Source organism: Giraffa tippelskirchi, chromosome 7 (genome assembly GCF_054371585.1).
Source record: "Giraffa tippelskirchi isolate mGirTip1 chromosome 7, T2T-mGirTip1v1.2.pri, whole genome shotgun sequence".
NCBI lineage: Eukaryota > Metazoa > Chordata > Mammalia > Artiodactyla > Giraffidae > Giraffa > Giraffa tippelskirchi.
Genome location: NC_137281.1, coordinates 36,662,027 through 36,682,628, shown reverse-complemented (window position 1 = coordinate 36,682,628; position 20,602 = coordinate 36,662,027). Strand labels below are relative to the sequence as shown.

The following is a 20,602-nucleotide window of genomic DNA, read 5'->3' as shown; positions in this document are numbered from 1 at the left end:
AGCTCCACCTGGCCACAGTATTTATTAGTGAGTATGAGGGTCAGGCTAGGTCTCCCAGACAGAGACCAGCCAGGTTCCTTTGGTGCTTTATGGGTATGACATTGGTTTTAAGGGCAAAGACATATAAATCTCTACTTACCAACTTTTCAGCTTAATTTAACAAAAGATTCATGTTCCTGGCTCTTCCACATACCAACTCTCTCCACCCCTGGGAACTCCTTCTGAACATGTGCTATTACAATTTCTAGTCTGCATTCGCTAATTGTATAGTGCCAAGAGTTACTGACTTATCTTTCACTGCTAGGCTACCTTCACTGTCACCTGTCTTGGTTTTTACTTTCTCCCAAACATATAGAATACATTTTCTCTAAACAGTACCCAAACCTAGATTGTCAAAAGGAAGTTGACAAAAGGATGCTGTGCTACACACTGTGAAGGAGCTAATCAAAGCAGCTTTTTAATTGCTATAGTAATGATTTAGATGTGCAAAAAATACTAAAGTTAAATTTGCATGACTAATTAATTAAGCAAAGCTCACAGTTGACAAACATAATTAGCACATCCAAAATTGAAACCACATCTTGGTCCTCTTAACTTGGAGCCAAAAAAGACAACATGAAGCACTTAAAACCCCCTTCTTTCCACTATCTGCAGGTCTGGTTGCCAATTCTCATATTTAGGTTTGTTATGCATGGAGCATGGTTAATTGCAAAACATTCCTGAGGTTCTCACTTTTTTTTTTTTTAACAGAGAAGTCTCATGAGTTTTGGCATATTTGTTCAATCTTTTGGCAGCTGTATTTTATCTAAGAGTGGAAATCTTCTCAAATGAGGGGAAGATATCTCTGTATCTATCCATTTTCTCTGTCACCTATCTTTCATCTGTTTATCTATCTTTCTATAAATTGTTGTTAGGTTCAGCTTTTATGCTACATAAATGTTTTATATGGGAAAGAGACACCGAAAAACTATGTATTGTCAGGTCAAGTTACCATGAAGCTCTACCAGTAGAGCTATATGCAGCTTTCTGTGGCAAATTCTTGAAGGACCAAAGTAAATATAAGTCTCCTGGAGTCCTTTCTGAGTCAATGCCATGCTGTGTCTGAGGAATTAGGGAAAGCACCCTTTCTGCCTCTCGCTCATGCTCATCCAATAGGTGATACACTTTGTCACTTGGCTACCAAAGGAGAATTGCTGTGTTCAGAGTAAAATGGGGAAAAGTCACTTCTCATATAAACTAGACATCCTTCCTCTTTCCAAAAAGCATGACCTCAGTTGGACTAGAGACCAGTATCTGGGTCAGGCACCATATTCTTTCCCCCATGGTGAACCCTCAAATGCACCTGCAAAAGGAACTTCTCATTCTTAAGCAATCACAGCACGTGAGTGGCAAACCTCCCTTCATGCAAATTGACTCTTGAAGTCACACCCACCAGCACAACACACTTTATGCATTCATTGAACCTGTGCTAATGGAATGTCTGTTATGTGCCAGACACAGTTCTGGACACAGGTCACGGCATGTCTGATAGCAGAAGACTGGACTTCTGCCACGTACATGTGTGTGTCCATGTGTGGGTGTACACACAGATCATGTGTAGAGTTTCATTTGTTTCCTTTTAATAGCAAATGTTCTGATTCTGTAGAGTTAGTAAGAAATACTTATCCTTAATACACAGATAGCAAGAAAGACTTAATGATTACTATTATGAAAACTTTCAAAAATACAAAAGAATGCTGAGGAAAATACTGTGAAATACCAATGAAGCCATCAAGCAGAATTTCCAAGTGACATTGTAATATTTGCTTCAGATTTATTTTAATTAAAGAAGTAATACTTTAAATGATAAATCTTTGATGTCTTCTTTTCTCATACTTATTTCTTTCCCTCTGTTTCTTCCCAGAGGCACCACTATTATGATTCTGTTGGGCAGTCATCCACTATATTGTTTATATTTTTACTAGCTATGGAATCTGCTTAATATATATGTAGTATTTTTTGTACATTTGGTAAATTCTCCATAAATGTTATCATTCTGTACACATTGTTCTATTATTGGTTTGGGACTTGATCTATTTTAGTTTGTTTTAGCGGCTATATATTATTCCATTGTGTAAGCATACCTCAATTTGTCTCTTTTTCTACCTGTGACTATTTAGAGCATTTCCAATTTTTCTTCTTACTATAATATGAACAATACTGAAGAGACCATCTTAAAAAATATTAATTTACACAGGGGAGAATTTTCCTAAAGTATATGTCTAGAAGTAGACTCATCGGGGTGAATGTTATTCACGTTTTCAGATATTAATATTGTTCTCCAAATGGTAGAACATTTTACCAGCAATGTATGCTACTGCTGCTGCTGCTGCTGCTAAGTCGCTCCAGTCACGTCCGACTCTGTGTGACCCCATAGACGGCAGCCTACCAGGCTCCACCATCCCCGGGATTCTCCAGGCAAGAATACTGGAGTGGGTTGCCATTTCCTTCTCCAGTGCATGAAAGGGAAAAGTGAAAGTGAAGTCGCTCAGTCGTGTCCGACTCCTAGTGACCCCATGGACTGTAGCCTACCAGGCTCCGTCCGTGGGATTTTCCAGGCAAGAGTACTGGAGTGGGGTGCCATTGCCTTCTCTGAGCAATGTATGAGTCCTTATCTTTGCCAAAATTTGTCATTGTCAGATCTTTACATTTTTGTCAATCTGGTGAGTTGCCTTGATTACATGTGAGGCTTAGCACCTTTTCCCTTGGGCCTATTGAGCATTTGAAATGTGGCTAGTCTGAGCTATGCTGAAAGAGTAAGAGACACACCAGATCTTGAAGATTTAATGTGAAAAAAGAATGTGAAATGTTTCATTAATAATTCTTATATTGATTACATGTTGAAATGATATTAATTTGGATATTCTAGGTTAAATAAAATATATTATTAAAGTTAATTTCTCCTGTTTCTTTTTTAAATGTGCCTACTTGAAAATTTTAAAATGCATATGTAGCTTTCAGTAAATTTCTATTGGACAGCAGAGGTTTAGAAACTCCTGTATAATATCAAATACTCATAGTGAAAGCAGACTTCTTTGTTTTATTTGTAACTTCTGTGGAAATACTGCTTTCTGATGTTTGCTTTTGGTATTTTGTAGCTATCTAATTTTTGTTGTTAAATTTATTTATTCATATATTTTTAAATGAAACAAAGATGAATATTTTTAATGACATAAGGTACAATTCATGAAGATAGACATCATAAACCATTAAAAACCTAACAGCAAAGAAGGAAAGACACATAAAGCAAAAATTAGGAGAAACATAAGGGAAAAGAAAAAAATATATAATCATAGTGAGACATATTAACATTTCTCTGAGAATATTATATCAAGTGCAGAAAAATAAGAATAGAAGCATCTTGAATGATGTCATTAATTGAGGCTATCTATTAAGGAAATCCTCTACTCCTACATCGGAGAAGGCAATGGCACCCCACTCCAGTACTCTTGCCTGGAAAATCCCATGGATGGAGGAGCCTGGTAGGCTGCAGTCCATGGGGTCGCTAAGAGTCAGACACGACTGAGTGACTTCACTTTCACTTTTCACTTTCCTGCATTGGAGAAGGAAATGGTAACCCACTCCAGTGTTCTTGCCTGGAGAATCCCAGGGACGGGGGAGCCTGGTGGGCTGCTGTCTATGGGGTCCCACAGAGTCGGACACGACTGGAGTGACTTGGCAGCAGCAGCTACTCCTGAATTGTTGAGAGTAATTATAATGAATGACGATTAAATTCTGTTGTTTTGACTGCATCTATTAGGATAATCATGTAGATTCTTCCTTTAATCTTTTGTTATGGTCAACTATATTGGTAAATTTATTTTTTTAAGTATAACATCACCAGAGATAAACCTACTGGCTATTTTGTGCTCTTTTATACCCTTTTGGATTTAATTTGCTTAACTTTTATTTTTACTAGAGAATTTTCCATGTATATTCATTGGTGAGATTGCTCTGTGATATTGATTTTTTGAGGGGGGTACTTGCTTTATTGGAACTAAGTTCACACTATAACTGCTGCTGGTAATAGTCAGCATTTTTTCTTTTTTTTGAGCACTTACTAGTGCCAGGAGCTTTCCATGCATTACTTATTGACTCCCACAACAAATTTATAAGATAAATTATTAACCCCATTTAATAGAAGAGGAAGCTAGGCACAGAGGGCTGGTAACTTGATTAATGGTGGCACTCCATTTGGGGCAAAATAGGAGACTGGCTATTCCAGGAAGCCCCCCTAACACAAACATCTAAAATGCTGAATAAAACATTTTTTAAAAATCTTAAGATGTATTGTGGAAAGAAAGTAAGAAAAACCTTAGATTCTCTTGTTGTTTTTAATCCTTTGAGCTTCAATTTTAATAGACCTGAATGGGGAGTAGGAGAGAAAGCTAAGGTTTTAAGCAAGATGAGGAGTTGGATTAAAGACCTCCAGAATGAGTCCAGGACCTGAAAACTGACCATTTAGTTATTAAACTGGAGAAAATCTACTCCTCTTGTATTCTCAAAGTAGGCAGAAAGGAAATTTGCCTGTTGCAGCCTTGGCTCTAGGTGAATGGGCTAGGGGACTAGAGGTAAGAGGGTTCGGAGTTGGTATTGCTCACCCATCCTAGGAATTTTGAAGGAGCACTTTCAGAGAACAAATATTTTCACTGTCATTAAGTCTAAATCTTTTATAATTCCCATTGTAATTTATTCCTTAACTTTTGATAATGTACAAATGCAAAATCATTTCTAAATATAGGGTGTTTTATTGTTACTACCTTTTCTTCCTGATTCTAATTTAATTGCACTGTGGTCAGAATATGCAAACTACATGCTGTTGATTTTTTGAATTTTGTTGAAACTTTCTTTGTGACTTAATTTTTTTGGTAAATATGCCACATATACATCAAAAAATGTATAATCGCTATTTTGTGGGGTGTAGTGTTCTCTTAATGTAGCTGTCAAATATATCATGTTTGTTAATTGTTTTGTTTGATTTATCTATCAGTGTCTAAGAGAGTTGTTAAAATCTCCCACTATAAATGTGAATTTATCCAATTTTCTTTGTGATTATATCATTTTTTAATTTGTGTATGCCTGAACTGTATTAGTAGATGCATAGAAGTTCATGATAGTTATATTTGCTTAAAGACTTTAAAAAACTCATTTTAAAGTGAATACTTTTATCTCCATTAATGCTTTTAGCCTTATTTTCCATTTTATCTGCTATCAATATCGCTCTCTAGATTTCTTTTGTTTTGATGTTGTTTAATCTTTAAGTCATTTCCAACTCTTTGCAACCCTATGGACTGTAGCCCACCAGACTCCTCTGTCCATGGGATTTCCCAGGCAAGAATACCAGAGTGAGTTACCATTTCCTTCTCTAGGAGATATTCCCGACTCAGGGATCAAACCTGCGTCTCCTGCATTGCAGGCAGATTCTTCACTGCTGAGCCACCAGGGAAGCCCTTCTTTTGTTAGTATTTGCCTTTTCTCATCTCTTTATTTTTAACCTTTCTGTATTTTCTTTAGGTCTGTCTCTTGGAAGTAGCCAATTGCTAATGTTTGTTTCTTTATCCACAGTTATGTCAACTCTCTTGAATAACTGAGTTTAATCTGTTTCCACTGATTATGATTATGACATAGTTGGACCTACTTCTACCATCTTAGAAATAGGCTGCGTGGGCACAGGAGGGCCGAGAGGAGTTACTCCACATTCAAGGTCAGGAGAGGCCACCGTGAGTAGATACCCCAATTTGCTGGAGCAGCTGTGAAGAACCCCACGTCCAAGGTAAGAGAAACCCAAGTAAGACGGTAGGTGTTTCGAGAGGGCATCAGAGGACAGACATACTGAAACTATAATCACAGAAAACTAGCCAATCTGATCACATGGACCACAGCCTTGTCTATCTCAATGAAACTAAGCCATGCCGTGTGGGGCCACCCAAGACGTACGGGTCATGGTGGAGAAGTCTGACAGAATGTGGTCCACTAGCGAAGGGCATGGCAAACCACTTCAGTATTCTTGCCTTCAGAACCCCATGAACAGTATGAAAAGGCAAAAAGATAGGACACTGAAAGATGAACTCCCCAGGTCGGTAGGTGTCCAATATGCTACTGGAGATCAGTGGAGAAATAACTCCAGAAAGAATGATGGGATGGAGCCAAAGCAAAAACAATACCCAGCTGTGGATGTGACTGGTGATAGAAGTGAAGTCCGATGCTGTAAAGAGCAATATTGCATAGGAACCTGGAATGTTAGGTCCATGAATCAAGGCAAATTGAAAGTGGTCAAACAGGAGATTGCAAGAGTGAACGCCAACATTTTAGGAATCAGCGAACTAAGATGGACTGGAATGGGTGAATTTAACTCAGATGACCATTACATCTACTACTGTGGGCAGAAATCCCTTAGAAGAAATGGAGTAGACATCATGGGCAACAAAAGAGTCTGAAATGCAGTACTTGGATGCAATCTCAAAAACGACAGAATGATCTCTGTTTGTTTCCAAGGCAAACCATTCAATATCACAGTAATCCAAGTCTATGCCCCGGCCAGTAACGCTGAAGAAGCCAAACTTGAACGGTTCTGTGAAGACCTACAAGACCTTTTAGAACTACCACCCCAAAAAGATGTCCTTTTCATTATAGGGGACTGGAATGCAAAAGTAGGAAGTCAGGAAACACCTGGCGTAAGAGGCAAATCTGGCCTTGGAGTACAGAATGAAGCAGGGCAAAGGCTAACAGAGTTCTGCCAAGAGAATGCACTGGTCATAGCAAACACCCTCTTCCAACAACACAAGAGAAGACTCTACACATGAACATCGCCAGATGGTCAACTCCTTTGCAGCCAAGGATGGAGAAGCTCTATACAGTCAGCAAAATAAGACCGGGAGCGGACTGTGGCTCGGATCATGAACTCCTTATTGCCAAATTCAGACTTAAATTGAAGAAAGTAGGGAAAACCACTAGACCATTCAGGTATGACCTAAATCAAATCCCTTATGATTATACAGTGGAAGTGACAAATAGATTTAAGGGACTAAATCTGATAGACAGAGTGCCTGATGAACTATGGACAGAGGTTCATGACATTGTACAGGAGACAGGGATCAAGACCATCCTCATGGAAAAGAAATGCAAAAAAGCAAATGGCTGTCTGAGGAGGCCTTACAAATAGCTGTGAAAAGAAGAGAAGCAAAAAGCAAAGGAGAAAAGGAAAGATACTCCCATCTAAATGCAGGGTTCCAAAGAATAGCAAGGAGAGATAAGAAAGCCTTCCTCAGCGATCAATGCAAAGAAATAGAGGAAAGCAACAGAATGGGACAGACTAGAGATCTCTTCAAGAAAATTAGAGATACCAAGGGAACATTTCATGCAAAGATGGGCTCGATAAAGGACAGAAATGGTATGGACCTAACAGAAGCAGAAGATATTAAGAAGAGGTGGCAAGAATACACAGAAGAACTGTACAAAAAAGATCTTCATGACCCAGATAATCACAATGGTGTGATCACTCACCTAGAGCCAGACATCCTGGAATGTGAAGTCAAGTGGGCCTTAGAAAGCATCACTATGAACAAAGCTAGTGGAAGTGATGGAATTCCAGTTGAGCTATTTCAAATCCTGAAAGATGATGCTGTGAAAGTGCTGCACTCAATATGCCAGCAAATCTGGAAAACTCAGCAGTGGCCACAGGACTGGAAAAGATCAGTTTTCATTCCAATCCCAAAGAAAGGCAATGCCAAAGAATGCTCGAACTACCACACAATTGCACTCATCTCACATGCTAGTAAAGTAATGCTCAAAATTCTCCAAGCCAGGCTTCAGCAATGCATGAACGGTGAACTTCCAGATGTTCAAGCTGGTTTTAGAAAAGGCAGAGGAGCCAGAGATCAAATTGCCAACATCCGATGGATCATCGAGAAAGCAAGAGAGTTCCAGAAAAACATCTTATTTCTACTTTATTGACTATGCCAAAGCCTTTGACTGTGTAGATCACAATAAACTGTGGAAAATTCTGAAAGAGATGGGAATACCAGACCATCTGACCTGTCTCTTGAGAAACCTGTATGCAGGTCAGGAAGCAATAGTTAGAACTGGACATGGAACAACAGACTGGTTCCAAATAGGAAAAGGAGTACGTCAAGGCTGTATATTGTCACCCTGCTTATTTAACTTATATGCAGAGTACATCATGAGAAACGCTGGGCTGGAAGAAACACAAGCTGGAATCAAGATTGCCAGGAGAAATATCAATAACCTCAGATATGTAGATGACACCACCCTTATGGCAGAAAGTGAAGAAGAACTAAAGAGCCTCTTGATGAAAGTGAAAGAGGAGAGTGAAAAAGTTGGCTTAAAGCTCAACATTGAGAAAACTAAGATCATGGCATCTGGTCCCATCACTTCATGGGAAATAGATGGGGAAACAGTGTCAACAGTGTCAGACTTTATATTTTGGGCTGCAAAATCACTGCTGATGGTTATTGCAGCCATGAAATTAAAAGACGCTTACTCCTTGGAAGGAAGGTTATGGCCAACCTAGATAGCATATTTAAAAGCAGAGACATTACTTTGCCAACAAAGGTCCATCTAGTCAAGGCTATGGTTTTTCCAGTGATCATGTATGGATGTGAGAGTTGGACGGTGAAGAAAGCTGAGCGCCAAAGGACTGATGCTTTTGAACTGTGATGTTTGAGAAGACTCTTGAGAATCCCTTGGACTGTAAGAAGATCCAACCAGTCCATCCGAAAAGAGATCAGTCCTGGGTGTTCATTGGAAGGACTGATGTTGAAGCTGAAACTCCAATACTTTGGCCACCTCATGTGAAGAGTTGACTCATTGGAAAAGACCCTAATGCTGGGAAGGATTAGGGGCAGGAGGAGAAGGGGACGACAGAGGATGAGATGGCTGGATGGCATCAGCGACTCGATGGACATGGGTTTGGGTAGACTCCGGGAGTTGGTGATGGACAGGGAGGCCTGGCGTGCTGCGATTCATGGGGTCACAAAGAGTTGGACACGACTGAGCAACTGAACTGAACTGAACTACCATCTTATGTTATTTGCTATTTACCAAGGTTTTTACCTACTTCTTTTTTATCCTTTATTGCTCTATTTGAGATTTATACATTTTTATTATTCTTTTCTCCATGTCCTCCCCAGCAGTTGAAAATTTTTTGAGCCTGGATATTTAAAAATAATTTCTTCACATTTTAAACATACACATTAAGCTTTCCATCACTTTAGTTTCTCTGTTCTCCTTCTGAGCAAGACAATGAATTTAGCAGACTTTAATTACCTACAGAATCCTTCCTTGAATCTGCCATTTTATTGTCATGTAGAATTTTAATTTTACCAGTATTTAAAGGTTCAAAATTAGTTGCTGTTGTTGTTTTGATTATCATTAGCAACCAATACCTAAATAAATTTACCAATTCATTTTGTTAATTTTTTTGCTAATTATGCTCCTTATATCTCACTCCTTCCTTCTGGATTAATTTTTCTTCTTGCTGAAGTGTATCCTTTCATGACCTACTTCAGTCGAAGCAGCACTGGTTTTTCTCTATAGACAATTCTCATTATTTTCCCTCATCATTTCGAAGCTATTTCCCCACTGTCTGCTGGCATCAATTCACTGATGAGAAGCCTGCTTTCAGTTTAATGACTGCTTCTTTGTAGGTAATCTGTCTTCTCTCCTGGTAGCATTTAGGATTTTGTCTTTATCCCTGCTGTTCTGAATTTTCACTATGGTATGCTTAGATGTGGATTTATTTTTGTTTTTCTGTCTCAGCAGTTGATATAAACATTCTCTCTGGGGACTCTTGTCTTTCTTTACTCTTAAGCCTGAAAAATTCTTAGCCATTCTCAGCTGTTAGTTCTTCCAATGACGCCTTTCTGCCGCTTCCTTTACTCTCTGCTTCTGGAATTCCATGAGGTATTCACTGGAACTTCTCCCACTCTTTCATGTTTTCTAGTTTTCTATCTCTTTATAATAATTACTATCTTTTTATTTTGTGATCACAAATTTATATATGTCCAAATTAAGTAAAGTAACTTCCTTTACCACAAAAAAGTTGAGAATGTTTTGCTGACCTGATGTTCTGTTATTCCTGTGTACTTTAGTGGACATTTCCTACACATTCGGACTTTTTCGTATATGAGTATAATGCAAGCATCAAAACCAGGGAATTAACACTGACATATTACCACCATCTAATACTCAGGCTTCATTCCACTTTCTCTGAATGTCCCAATAATATTCTTTATAGGAAATGATCAGAAATGAGTGACATTTAGTTGTCATGTCCCTTTAGGTCTTCTTCATTCCCAAACTGTTCCTCGATCTTTCCTTAACTTTAATGATCTTGATTCTTTGGGTATTTAAAGACCAGTTATTTTGTAGAATGTCCCTCCATGTTTGTTTGTCTGATGTTTCCTCGTGATTAGGTTTAGGGTATGCATTTTGGCAGGAATATCACAGAATCAATGCTGTGTTCCCCATGTCGATATGCATTACTAGTGATGGTGTTAACTTTGATCACATAGCCAAGATGGTGTCTGCCAAGCTTCTACACTTTAAAGTTATTGTTTTTCCCTTTGTAATTAATAAGTATCTTTGGGGAAGATACTTTGACTATTCAAACTTTCTGTTTCTAATCATGCTTTTGCCCAATAATTTTTAACATTTATCCATAATTCTTGCTGCAGCAATTAGTATGCTAATGTTTGTCTGCTGGAGATTTTCTTATTTTCCCTTATTTTTTCTACATTTATTAATTAGATTTTGACTCTAAGAAAGAGCTAGGCCTTCTCCTTTGTTTATTATTTATTTTCATTCTTGCTTTTTATATGCATTTAAAATTTTTGTGGCAAAATATATATTACACAAAATATACCATTTTAACCATATGTAAGTGTACAATTTTGTGGCATAAAGTACATTCAGATTGTTGTGCAAGCATCACAACCATCCATCTCCATAAATTTTTTTATCTTCTCCAACTGAAACTCTGTACCCATTAAACACTGATTTCCGACTCCCGCCTCTACCATTCTATTGATACTTTCTGTCCCCATGAATTTTATTACTCCAGAAATGTCATATAAAAGTAATATTACAATGTTTGTCTTTCTGTAAGACAACTTGTGCTGTGCTGTGCTTAGTTGCTCAGTCACATCCGACTCTTTGTGACGCATGGACTGCAGCCCACCAGGCTCCTCTGTCCATGGGCATTCTCCAGGCAAAAATACTGGAATGGGTTGCCATGCCCTCATCCAGGGGTTATCCCCTGCTTAGTTTTGCTTGATTATTTAGATTAATATTGAATCATGGATATTGATTCTATATTTTATGGATTATAAACCATTACTATTATTATTACCTTTTTATTGTTCCCATTGTCCCATCTTTGACCATTGGGAGCTCCTTCAGGTTGGCTTCTGTGTCACTTTTTTGAGCACTTCTCTACTTACCTCAGAGAAGAAAATGGCAACCCATCCAGTACTCTTGCCTGGAAAATTCCATGGACGGAGGAGCCTGGTGGGCTACAGTCCATGGGGTTGCAAAGAGTCGGACACAACTGAGCAACTTCACTTTCTTTCTTTCTACTTCCGTGATGACTCAGTGGTAAAGAACCCAACTGCCAGTGCAGGAGACACAGGTTCGATCCCTGGGTTGGGACGATCCCTTGGAGAAAAAAATGGCAACCCACTCTAGTATCCTTGGCTGGGAAATCCCATGGACAGAGGAGCCTGGGGGCTACAGTCCATGACATCTCAAAGAGTCGGGCACAACTGAGCAACTAAACAATAAACAAACAACACTACCTCTCTCCACGAGGTGTTCCAGGCTCATCTTGTATTTTTCCTGTCCCAGCTCTGAAACCAGCCACTTCTCCAGGGAGCCCTGGTCCCTGTCAAAGTGTTATTTAGAAACCTGAATTTGGGCACTAGGTGTTCTTATTGCTACTGGGTATCATTTTTTCCAGGCTCTCTCAAGTGGACAGAACTAGGAAATGTATGTATGTAGACAAACACACGTGTATATATATACTTACTTATATCTGTGTGGTCAGGAAGATCCCCTGGAGGAGGAAATGGTAACCCACTCCAGTATTTTTGCGGGAAAATCGCATGGACAGAGGAGCCTGACAGGCTACAGTCCATGGGGTCACAAAGAGTCAGACACAACTGAGTGACTAAACATGCATTCACAACAACACACCCATCTGTATATGTATTATAATCCATGAATAAATACTGATACCTCCAATTCCAGTTTAATGCTATAGAGTTCTGGCCTTTCCCTTTTCCTGAGTGGTAACTTCTTTCTCTGATAGTAGGAAAGCTGGCTCTCATTATCCACAGAATATATAGTACTGTGAAACTGTACCATAGTTCTAAGAGTCAGAGTTATAGAAAAAGATGTATTCAGAGAAATGTTGCTCCTACCATTCTTACTTCCCTTTCCCTGCCCTCTTTTTTCCTTCCTAATCCCACTAACAGCCAGAAAGTAACCATGCTCATAAGTTACTGGTTAATTCTTCCCGTATTCCTTTTGCACAAATGAGCAGATACATGTTTTCTTATGTTCCCTTTTTTCTTACTTGAAGTGTAGTATACTGTAGATACTCTTTGTAATTTTCTCTTTTATTTTGTTGCTTAACAATATATCCTGGAAATCCCTCCACATCAGTTTGTAGAGATTTTCCTTATTCTTGTTTGCAGCTACGCGTAATACAGTACTCCTTTGTGTGGATGTACTGTAGTATTTCCAGCTACTGTTCTAAGTATGGGCATTTAGATTGTCTCTACTATCCTGCAGCTACAGTGTTGCAATGAATAATCTTGTGAATCTGTATTTTTGAATTGTCGGAGATGTATCATCAGGCTAGATTCCCAGAAGTGGAATTGCTGGATCAAAAGGTACATGCATACGTAGTTTTGTTAGATATGGCCAAATTATTCTCCGGAAAGGTTATATCAGTTTGCCTTCCCGTCAGCAATATATGAGAGTGTCTGTTTCCCTATAGACTTGCCAAGAGGATATGTTGTCATGCTTTCAAATTTCTACCCATCTAATAAGTGAGAAGTGGTATTTCAGTGTTTTCATCTGCATTCCTCTAATTATGAGTGAGTTTGATCATTTTTGCATCTTTAAGGGGTTTCTGTTAGCTTAGTTGGTGAAGAATCCACCTGCAATGCAGGAGGCCCCGGTTCAATTCCTGGGTCAGGAAGATCCCCTGGAGATGGGATAGGCTACCCACTCCAGTATTCTTGGGCTTCCCTCGTGGCTCAGCTGGTAAAGAATCTGCCTGCAATATATGAGACTTGGGTTTGATCCCTGGGTTGGGAAGGTCCCCTGGAGAAGGGAAAGGCTACCCACTCCAGTATTCTGGCCTGGAGAATTCCACGGATTATAGTCCATGGTGTCACAAAGAGTCGGACACGACTGAGCGACTTTCACTTTCACTTTTAAAGGCCACTTTAAATCATGGTCTCTCTGTGTGTCTGTTCATTTTTAGCACATTGTCTCTCAATTTTTAAGAATTCTTTATATATTAGAAATGTTGTTTTTGTTGTTTGGTCAATAAGTTGTGTCTGGCTCTTTGTGACCACATGGACTACAGCACACCAGGCTCCTCTGTCCTCCACTAACTCCTGGAGTTTGCCCAGCTTCTTGTCCATTGAGTCAGTGATGCTATCTGACCATCTTATCCTCTGTTGCCCCCTTCTCCTTCTGCCCTCAATCTTTCCCAGCATCAGGGTCTTTTCCAATGAAAAACATCTGACCACATCAGGTGGTCAAAGTATTGGAGCTTCAGCTTCAGCATCAGTCCTTCCAATGAATATTCAGGGTTGATTTCCTTTAGGATGGACTGGTTTGATTTCCTTACAGTCTAAGGGACTCTCGAAAGTCTTCAGCACCACAATTCGAAAGCATCAATTCTTTGGCTCTCAGCCTTCTTTATGATCCAACTTTCACATCTGTACATAACTATCAGAAAAACCATAGCTTTAACTATACAGACCTATGTCAGCAAAGTGATGTCTCTACTTTTTAATACACTGTCTAGGTTTGTCATAGCTTTCCTTCCAAGGAGCAAGCGTCTTTTAATTTCATGGTTGCAGTCACCATCTGCAGTGATTTTGGAGCCCAACAGGATGAAATCTGTCACTGCCTCCACTTTTTCTCCTTCTATTTGCCATGAAGTGATGGGACCATGCCATGAAGTGATTAGAAATATTAGCCCACTGTATGTGGTATATGTTGCAAATATTTTCTCATTTGTCAAAGTCTTTTAACTTTGTTTCTAGTGTTTTTTCTTTTGCCATATAAACAATTTTCTATGTAGTCATGTTTATTAACCTTTTCTTATAACACCTCTGGGTTTTGGACTATGGTTAAAAACCTTTATCTAACCTAAATAGACTAAATAGGAACTTGCACACTTTCTAGTATGTTTTAATGTCTGGTTGAGCTATTTCCCCCTCTTACCATGACCTCATGGTTTTTGTTTTATAGTATTTTTCTGGCTATTCTTGCATGATTGTTTTTCCATGTGAACTTTAGTTTCAGCTTATCTAACTCCATAGAAAATCTTGTTGATATTTTTATTGAGATTGAGTTACATTTATAACTAAACTTAGGAAGAGCCAACATATTTATGATGTTGCATCATCCTATCCAAGAAAAGAATAAATCTTTCCGTGTGTTCAAGTCTACCTGGGGTCTTCAGGAATGTGTATAATATTTTATTTTACTTATTTAATTGCTGTATCAATTGCTGCTATATTTTATTACTCACTGGCATCTTGCTGTTGGTGTCAACTTCCTGGATTTTTTATACCTTATTCTTGTTTCTCTATCATCTATGCTTCCATATGCCAGTTACATTTCTGTAGTTAATACCATTTTACAGTCTTGTCCCTTGCTCTTCATGATAGAGTTTGTAAAAAGACCACCTGGGAGAGTCTTATCAATGGGAATCTAGGCCTGGGTTGGAGAATCTTGGGAAGAGCTATAATCTATATGCCAGAGCCTGGGTGAAGTTAGAGTGGTCTTAAGTGATCAGTTACAAAGAAATGAGGGTTTATTTATAGACTGACTCCAATAAGATTTGGCTGGTGACAGCTTGAGGTATGGGAAAAATGAGAGAATAAGATTAGATAAGTGGGCAAGAAGCCCAGTGTTGGGCTGTGTAATAATAATGTAATAGAATGAGCATGGACTCTGGAGTCAGACAATTTGGATTTGAAGCCAGTTCTGTCATTTCCTTGTTAAGTGAAGCTTCAGTTTCTCATGTATGGAAGATATTAATAGTACCTATCTCAGGGCTGCTGTGATGATTAGAGATGAAGCCCTTAAACCACTTAGTCTCTGTGAGATATAGATATGGATATATAGCTGTGTGAATCATCACATCACATCACATAGACCAGACTAGAACAGACTATGGTAAGTATATGATCCTGTTACCTATAACCTGAGTTCTCCTGCTCTTCCCTCATTATCCTGGAACTATGGCATACCTTTTAGAATTTAGAGGTGTGGAGAAGAGCAGGTCATTACCCTTCAGGTTTTGGGCTTTGTTTAGCAGACTGTGGTTCCTCACATTGGACAGAAAATTGCAGGCTTAACAGAGGTCTTGGTGCCCACATAGAGCTAATGGAAGATGAATTTGATGAGTTTGGGGGATCTTGTTCATAGGCATATTATTCTCTGGGGATCCATCCTCCCTGTGGTCTAAGCTTTTGATTAAATTCTTGACAATTTGAGCCTCACAAAACTATTTTGCCTTTGGCTGGTGAACAACCAATGGTGGGGAGGCAGGACTGAAAGAATGAAAGCTTTGGTTTGTATTCAATTGGCTGAAGATTTTGTCATTTGCATAAGTATATATATAGTGGGAAGGAGGTTAAGGGAGAGTTAGATAATAGGTCATCTTAAATATCTACATGAATAGCTAAAGTGCCAAAACTTCAGATAAGGGATTGAAGACATGATAAAACTTGCAATCCAGGGAGGGGTTAAAGGGCTGCCCCCCATTCTCTGCTAGGGCTAGCATATAAGCATAGATGTTCCATAGTATTTCCAGCTACTGCTCTAAGTATGGGCATATAGGTTACATAGGGTCTAGCTTCACAAAGTTGGTTGTGTTGAAAGTGTGATGGGAAAGGCCTGGAACTCTTAGGGATTCCCTTCAATGTCAGAAGTAAAGGAGTGCCATTTAGTAAATAAATGTAGCTCCTGCTGACAGTGAGAAAGGAAAAGGAGAAGAAAGGACAAAGGGAGGAAGAACTGGCATCCACAGGACAAAACTAATCAATAAAGTGAAAGAATAGGAAGGTCAAAGAGTCAAAAAAAAAAAGGAGTCAAAATCAAGTGTTGTTTTGCTTAATTCAAGATATCTGGTCAACTTATCACTAGAAAAAGAGAACACTGTGAATAAATCAATATAAGGAGAACCTTGATTGTCACGTTAACTATCTCTCCTCTCTCCTCCCATCATTTTTACTAGATCATGTGAAAAGTTTAAGTTTGCTGATTTGAGTTTCATCTTCTTTTATTTTCTCTGCCTTGAGTGTGAAGAGGCTAGTGAACATTAAAATAGCCAAATGGCAGAAAACCAAGGGAATAGGGACAAGCTTAAGTGCCTAGCCTAGATAATTAGTCTTTGAGTAATCCAGAATGGGGTGCATTATCATCTTAATATTGACACGGTAATTAGACTTAGAAGCTTTCAACTATGATGCTATAATTTGTGTGTGAATGTGGAGTTGGATTGTTTGGGGATACTTTAGTTTTCAATTTAGTAACAAAATAATTGAAGATCAAACCAGTCAATCGTAAAGGAAATCCAACCCTGAATATTCACTGGAAGGACTAATGCTGAAGCTGAAGCTCTAGGACTTTGGCCACCTGATATGAAGAGCTGACTCATTGGAAAAGACCCTGATGCTGGGAAAGATTGAAAGCAAAAGGAGTAGAGGGAGGCAGAGGATGAGATGTTTAGATAGCATCACCAACTCAATGGACGTGAATTTGAGCAAACTCTGGGAGATGGTGAAGGACAGGGAAGCCTGGTGTGCTGCAGTCCATGGGGTTGCAAAGAGTTGGACATGACTTAGTGACTGAAGAACAACGACAACAGCATTTTTTAAACACATGAATATCTTGGTCCATATTGCTGGGAACTCTAGAAACATAAAACAGAAACTTACAAACACTAGTGCAGTGACCACAGGTCTCCGTTCAGTTCAGTCGCTCAGTCGTGTCCGACTCTTTGCGACCCCATGAACCGTAGCACGCCAGGTCTCCCTGTCCATCACCAACTCCCAGAGTCCACCCAAACCCATGTCCATCAAGTCGGTGATGCCATCCAGCCATCTCATCCTCTGTCGTCCCCTTCTCCTCCTGCCCTCAATTTTTCCCAGCATCAGGGTCTTTTCCAATGAGTCAATTCTTCGCATGAGGTGTCCAAAGTATTGGAGTTTCAGCTCAACATCAGTCCTTCCAATGAACACCCAGGACTGATCTCCTTTAGGATGGACTGGTTGGATTTCCTTGCAGTCCAAGGGACTCTCGAGAGGTCTACTGGTTTACTAAGGAAGTCCTCCTCCCGTGTTATTTTAAATGCATACAGAGTGTCATCCCCAGAGTGGTTTTCAGACTCACTGTGTTTTGAGACACAGCTGACTCCCAATTATAAAAGTAAAAGCAATTATCTGTATTCTTACCATGCATTTAAGATTATAGTTTTATGTTTATTTATAAAAAATAACACAAACCAGGCAAATGACTTACTTAAAATGCACCATGTGCTCAAACTGATTTATTTATTTATTTTATATCTTTTCCTTAATTTAATGCTCAAACTGATTTAAAGCAATAACAACAGTCATATCCACCACAATTCTCTAAAATGTTCCTTTTCCTCCTCTGCAATTTGAGACTAAATATTCAGTCTTGATTTTGAGGTCTCTTCTAAGTTTTGTGACTTTCTGGGCTCTTTGCATATTAGAGATGAAAGAAGAGAGACAGAGAACTAAGAATCCCAAACTATGACATTTTAAAACTCAAGTTTTAGAGTTGTTTTGGTTAACAAATAAGATTTCTATTTTGTTTAAAATGAAGCTACAAATTCAGTTTTTAATTAAATCACCCACAAAATGGAATCACTGTTTTTCCAAAACAGCATGCTTATCCTATTTAGCACAGAATGGGTTTGTAATTCTGTAGCTCCCCTATTTTTTTTTTAATAAATTTATTTATTTTAGTTGGGGGCTAATTACTTTACAATATTGTAGTGGTTTTTGCCATACATTGACATGAATCAGCCATGGGTTTACATGTGTTCCCCATTCTGAACCCCCCTCCCACCTCCCTCCCCATCCCATCCCTCTGGGTCATCCCATTGCCCCAGCCCTGAGCATTTGTCTCATGCATCGAACATGGAATGGTGTTCTGTTTCACATACGATAATATACATGTTTCAATGCTATTGTCCCAGAACGTCCCACCCTCACCTTCTCCCTCAGAGTCCTTAAGACTGTTCTATGCATCTGTGTCTCTTATTCTGTCTCACATATAGGGTTATCATTACCATCTTTCAGATTCCATATATATGCATTAGTATACTGTATTGGTGTTTTTCTTTCTGGCTTACTTCACTCTGTATAATGGGCTCCAGTTTCATCCATCTCAATAGAACCGATTCAAATGTATTTTTTTTTAATGGCTGAGTAATATTCCATTGTGTATATGTACCACAGCTTCCTTATCCATTCGTCTGCTGATGGACATCTAGGTTGCTTCCATGTCCTGGCTGTTGTAAACAGTGCTGCAATGAACATTGGGGTACACGTGTCTCTTTCAATTCTGGTTTCCTCGGTGTGTATGCCCAGCAGTGGGATTGCTGGGTCATATGGCAGTTCTATTCCCAGTTTTTTAAGGAATCTCCACACTGTTCTCCATAGTGGCTGTACTAGTTTGCATTCCCACCAACAGTGTAAGAGGGTTCCCTTTTCTCCACACCCTCTCCAGCATTTATTGCTTGTAGACTTTTGGATAGCAGCCATTCTGACTGGTGTGAAATGGTACCTCATTGTGGTTTTGATTTGCATTTCTCTAATAATGTAGCTCCCCTATTTTACAGAACCAGGAAAAGGTAATACCTCCTTAAAATAAAAGAAACCAGATGAAATATGATTTGAACAATATGCATATTCTCTAATTAATTGAAACTCTTTTAATATAATCATCTTTAGGGATGGGATGGCAAAGGATATTTATAATATTTAAAAAAAGTCATATTACATTTAGCATAAACCATAAAATTAAAAATACCCAAAACAGAACACAAAAACTGCAAAACTGTTGCCTAGTAGGGTCGACAAGTTTACCCTGTCTCACAGTGGGTCTAGCTGAAAAGTAGAAATTCCTAAAACCTTGGTGATTTTCTACCAACTCCAAGTTCTTTGGAAATGAAATTTAACATTTACACTCATTCTTTTTCATCCCTTAAACTTTTGAGACTTAGATATGTTGGTCCTGTTCTAATATTTTTAATTCTTATACTTATTTTGTATATATATATATATATATATATATATATATATATATTTACTTCATTTTTTGATTGAAGGATAATTGCTTTACAGAATTTTGTTGTTTTCTGTCAAACCTCAACATGAACCAGCCATTAAGTATACATATATCCCCTCCCTTTTGAACCTCCTTCCCATCTCCCGCCCCATCCCACACCTCTAGATTGATACAGAGCCCCTGTTTGAGTTTCCTGAGCCATTATTTTGTATATATTTTTAAACTTGTCTTCCCAACTAGATTGTGTCTCTTGAAATAGAGGTCATATATTCAACTTAAAAAAAAATCTTACATGTCATCTTGTAACATACCTTGATAGATTACTACAACTGCTTTCAAAGCTGGAATTTTTAATACTGCTGTGCTTAGTTGCTCAGTCATGTCTGACTCTTTTTGACCCTTTGAACTGCAAAGGGACTCAGAGAACCCATGGCTCCTCTGTCCATGGGATTTCCCAGGCAGGAATCCTGGAGTGGGTTGCCATTTCCTCCTCCAGGGGATCTTCCTGACTCAGGGATTGAACCCACATCTCTTGTGTCTCTTGTATTGTTGGTAGATTCTTTACCTACTGGGCCATCAGGGAAACTCTTCATTTTCTTTAAATATGTGAGCTTAAGAGAGTTACTCCGTTCTGAAATGTGATTTTATTACACGTAGCAACTCAATTCTCAGTTAAATGCATTCTATTAATTGAGAGACACATATATATAAATATACCCCTTCCCACCCTACTAAAACACCCAGAGGCAAAAGCAAATGTAATCGTAGAAATGATGGAGAACAGAGTAAGTCTATCTATTTGCATTAATTAAAGAGGTAATTAATTAAAGTCATTGATAACTGCAAAGGTAGCTTGTTTCCTATGTGTATCTAAGTACATATGAAAAATCCTTTTTCTATACCTGGTTTCCTTGGAGTATTTTACTTTGAGGATATGGATATTTCATATTCCCAAAGACATTTCTTTCTC

The 20,602-nt window shown here is 38.7% G+C and overlaps 1 protein-coding gene across 2 annotated transcripts in view; it reads left to right on the top strand.

Annotated features, from left to right (window-relative positions):
• CES5A (carboxylesterase 5A) overlaps nt 1–20,602 on the top strand; it is a 264,129-nt gene that overhangs the window by 45,943 nt on the left and 197,584 nt on the right. The window contains exon 3 of one of the 2 annotated variants that reach the window (XR_014059691.1): nt 5,605–8,567. The exons of the other annotated variant lie outside the window; for it this stretch is intronic. The gene's annotated coding sequence lies outside the window, so the exon portion shown is untranslated. Of the gene's footprint in view, nt 1–5,604; nt 8,568–20,602 lie in introns of those variants that run through there. 2 annotated transcript variants of the gene reach the window in all.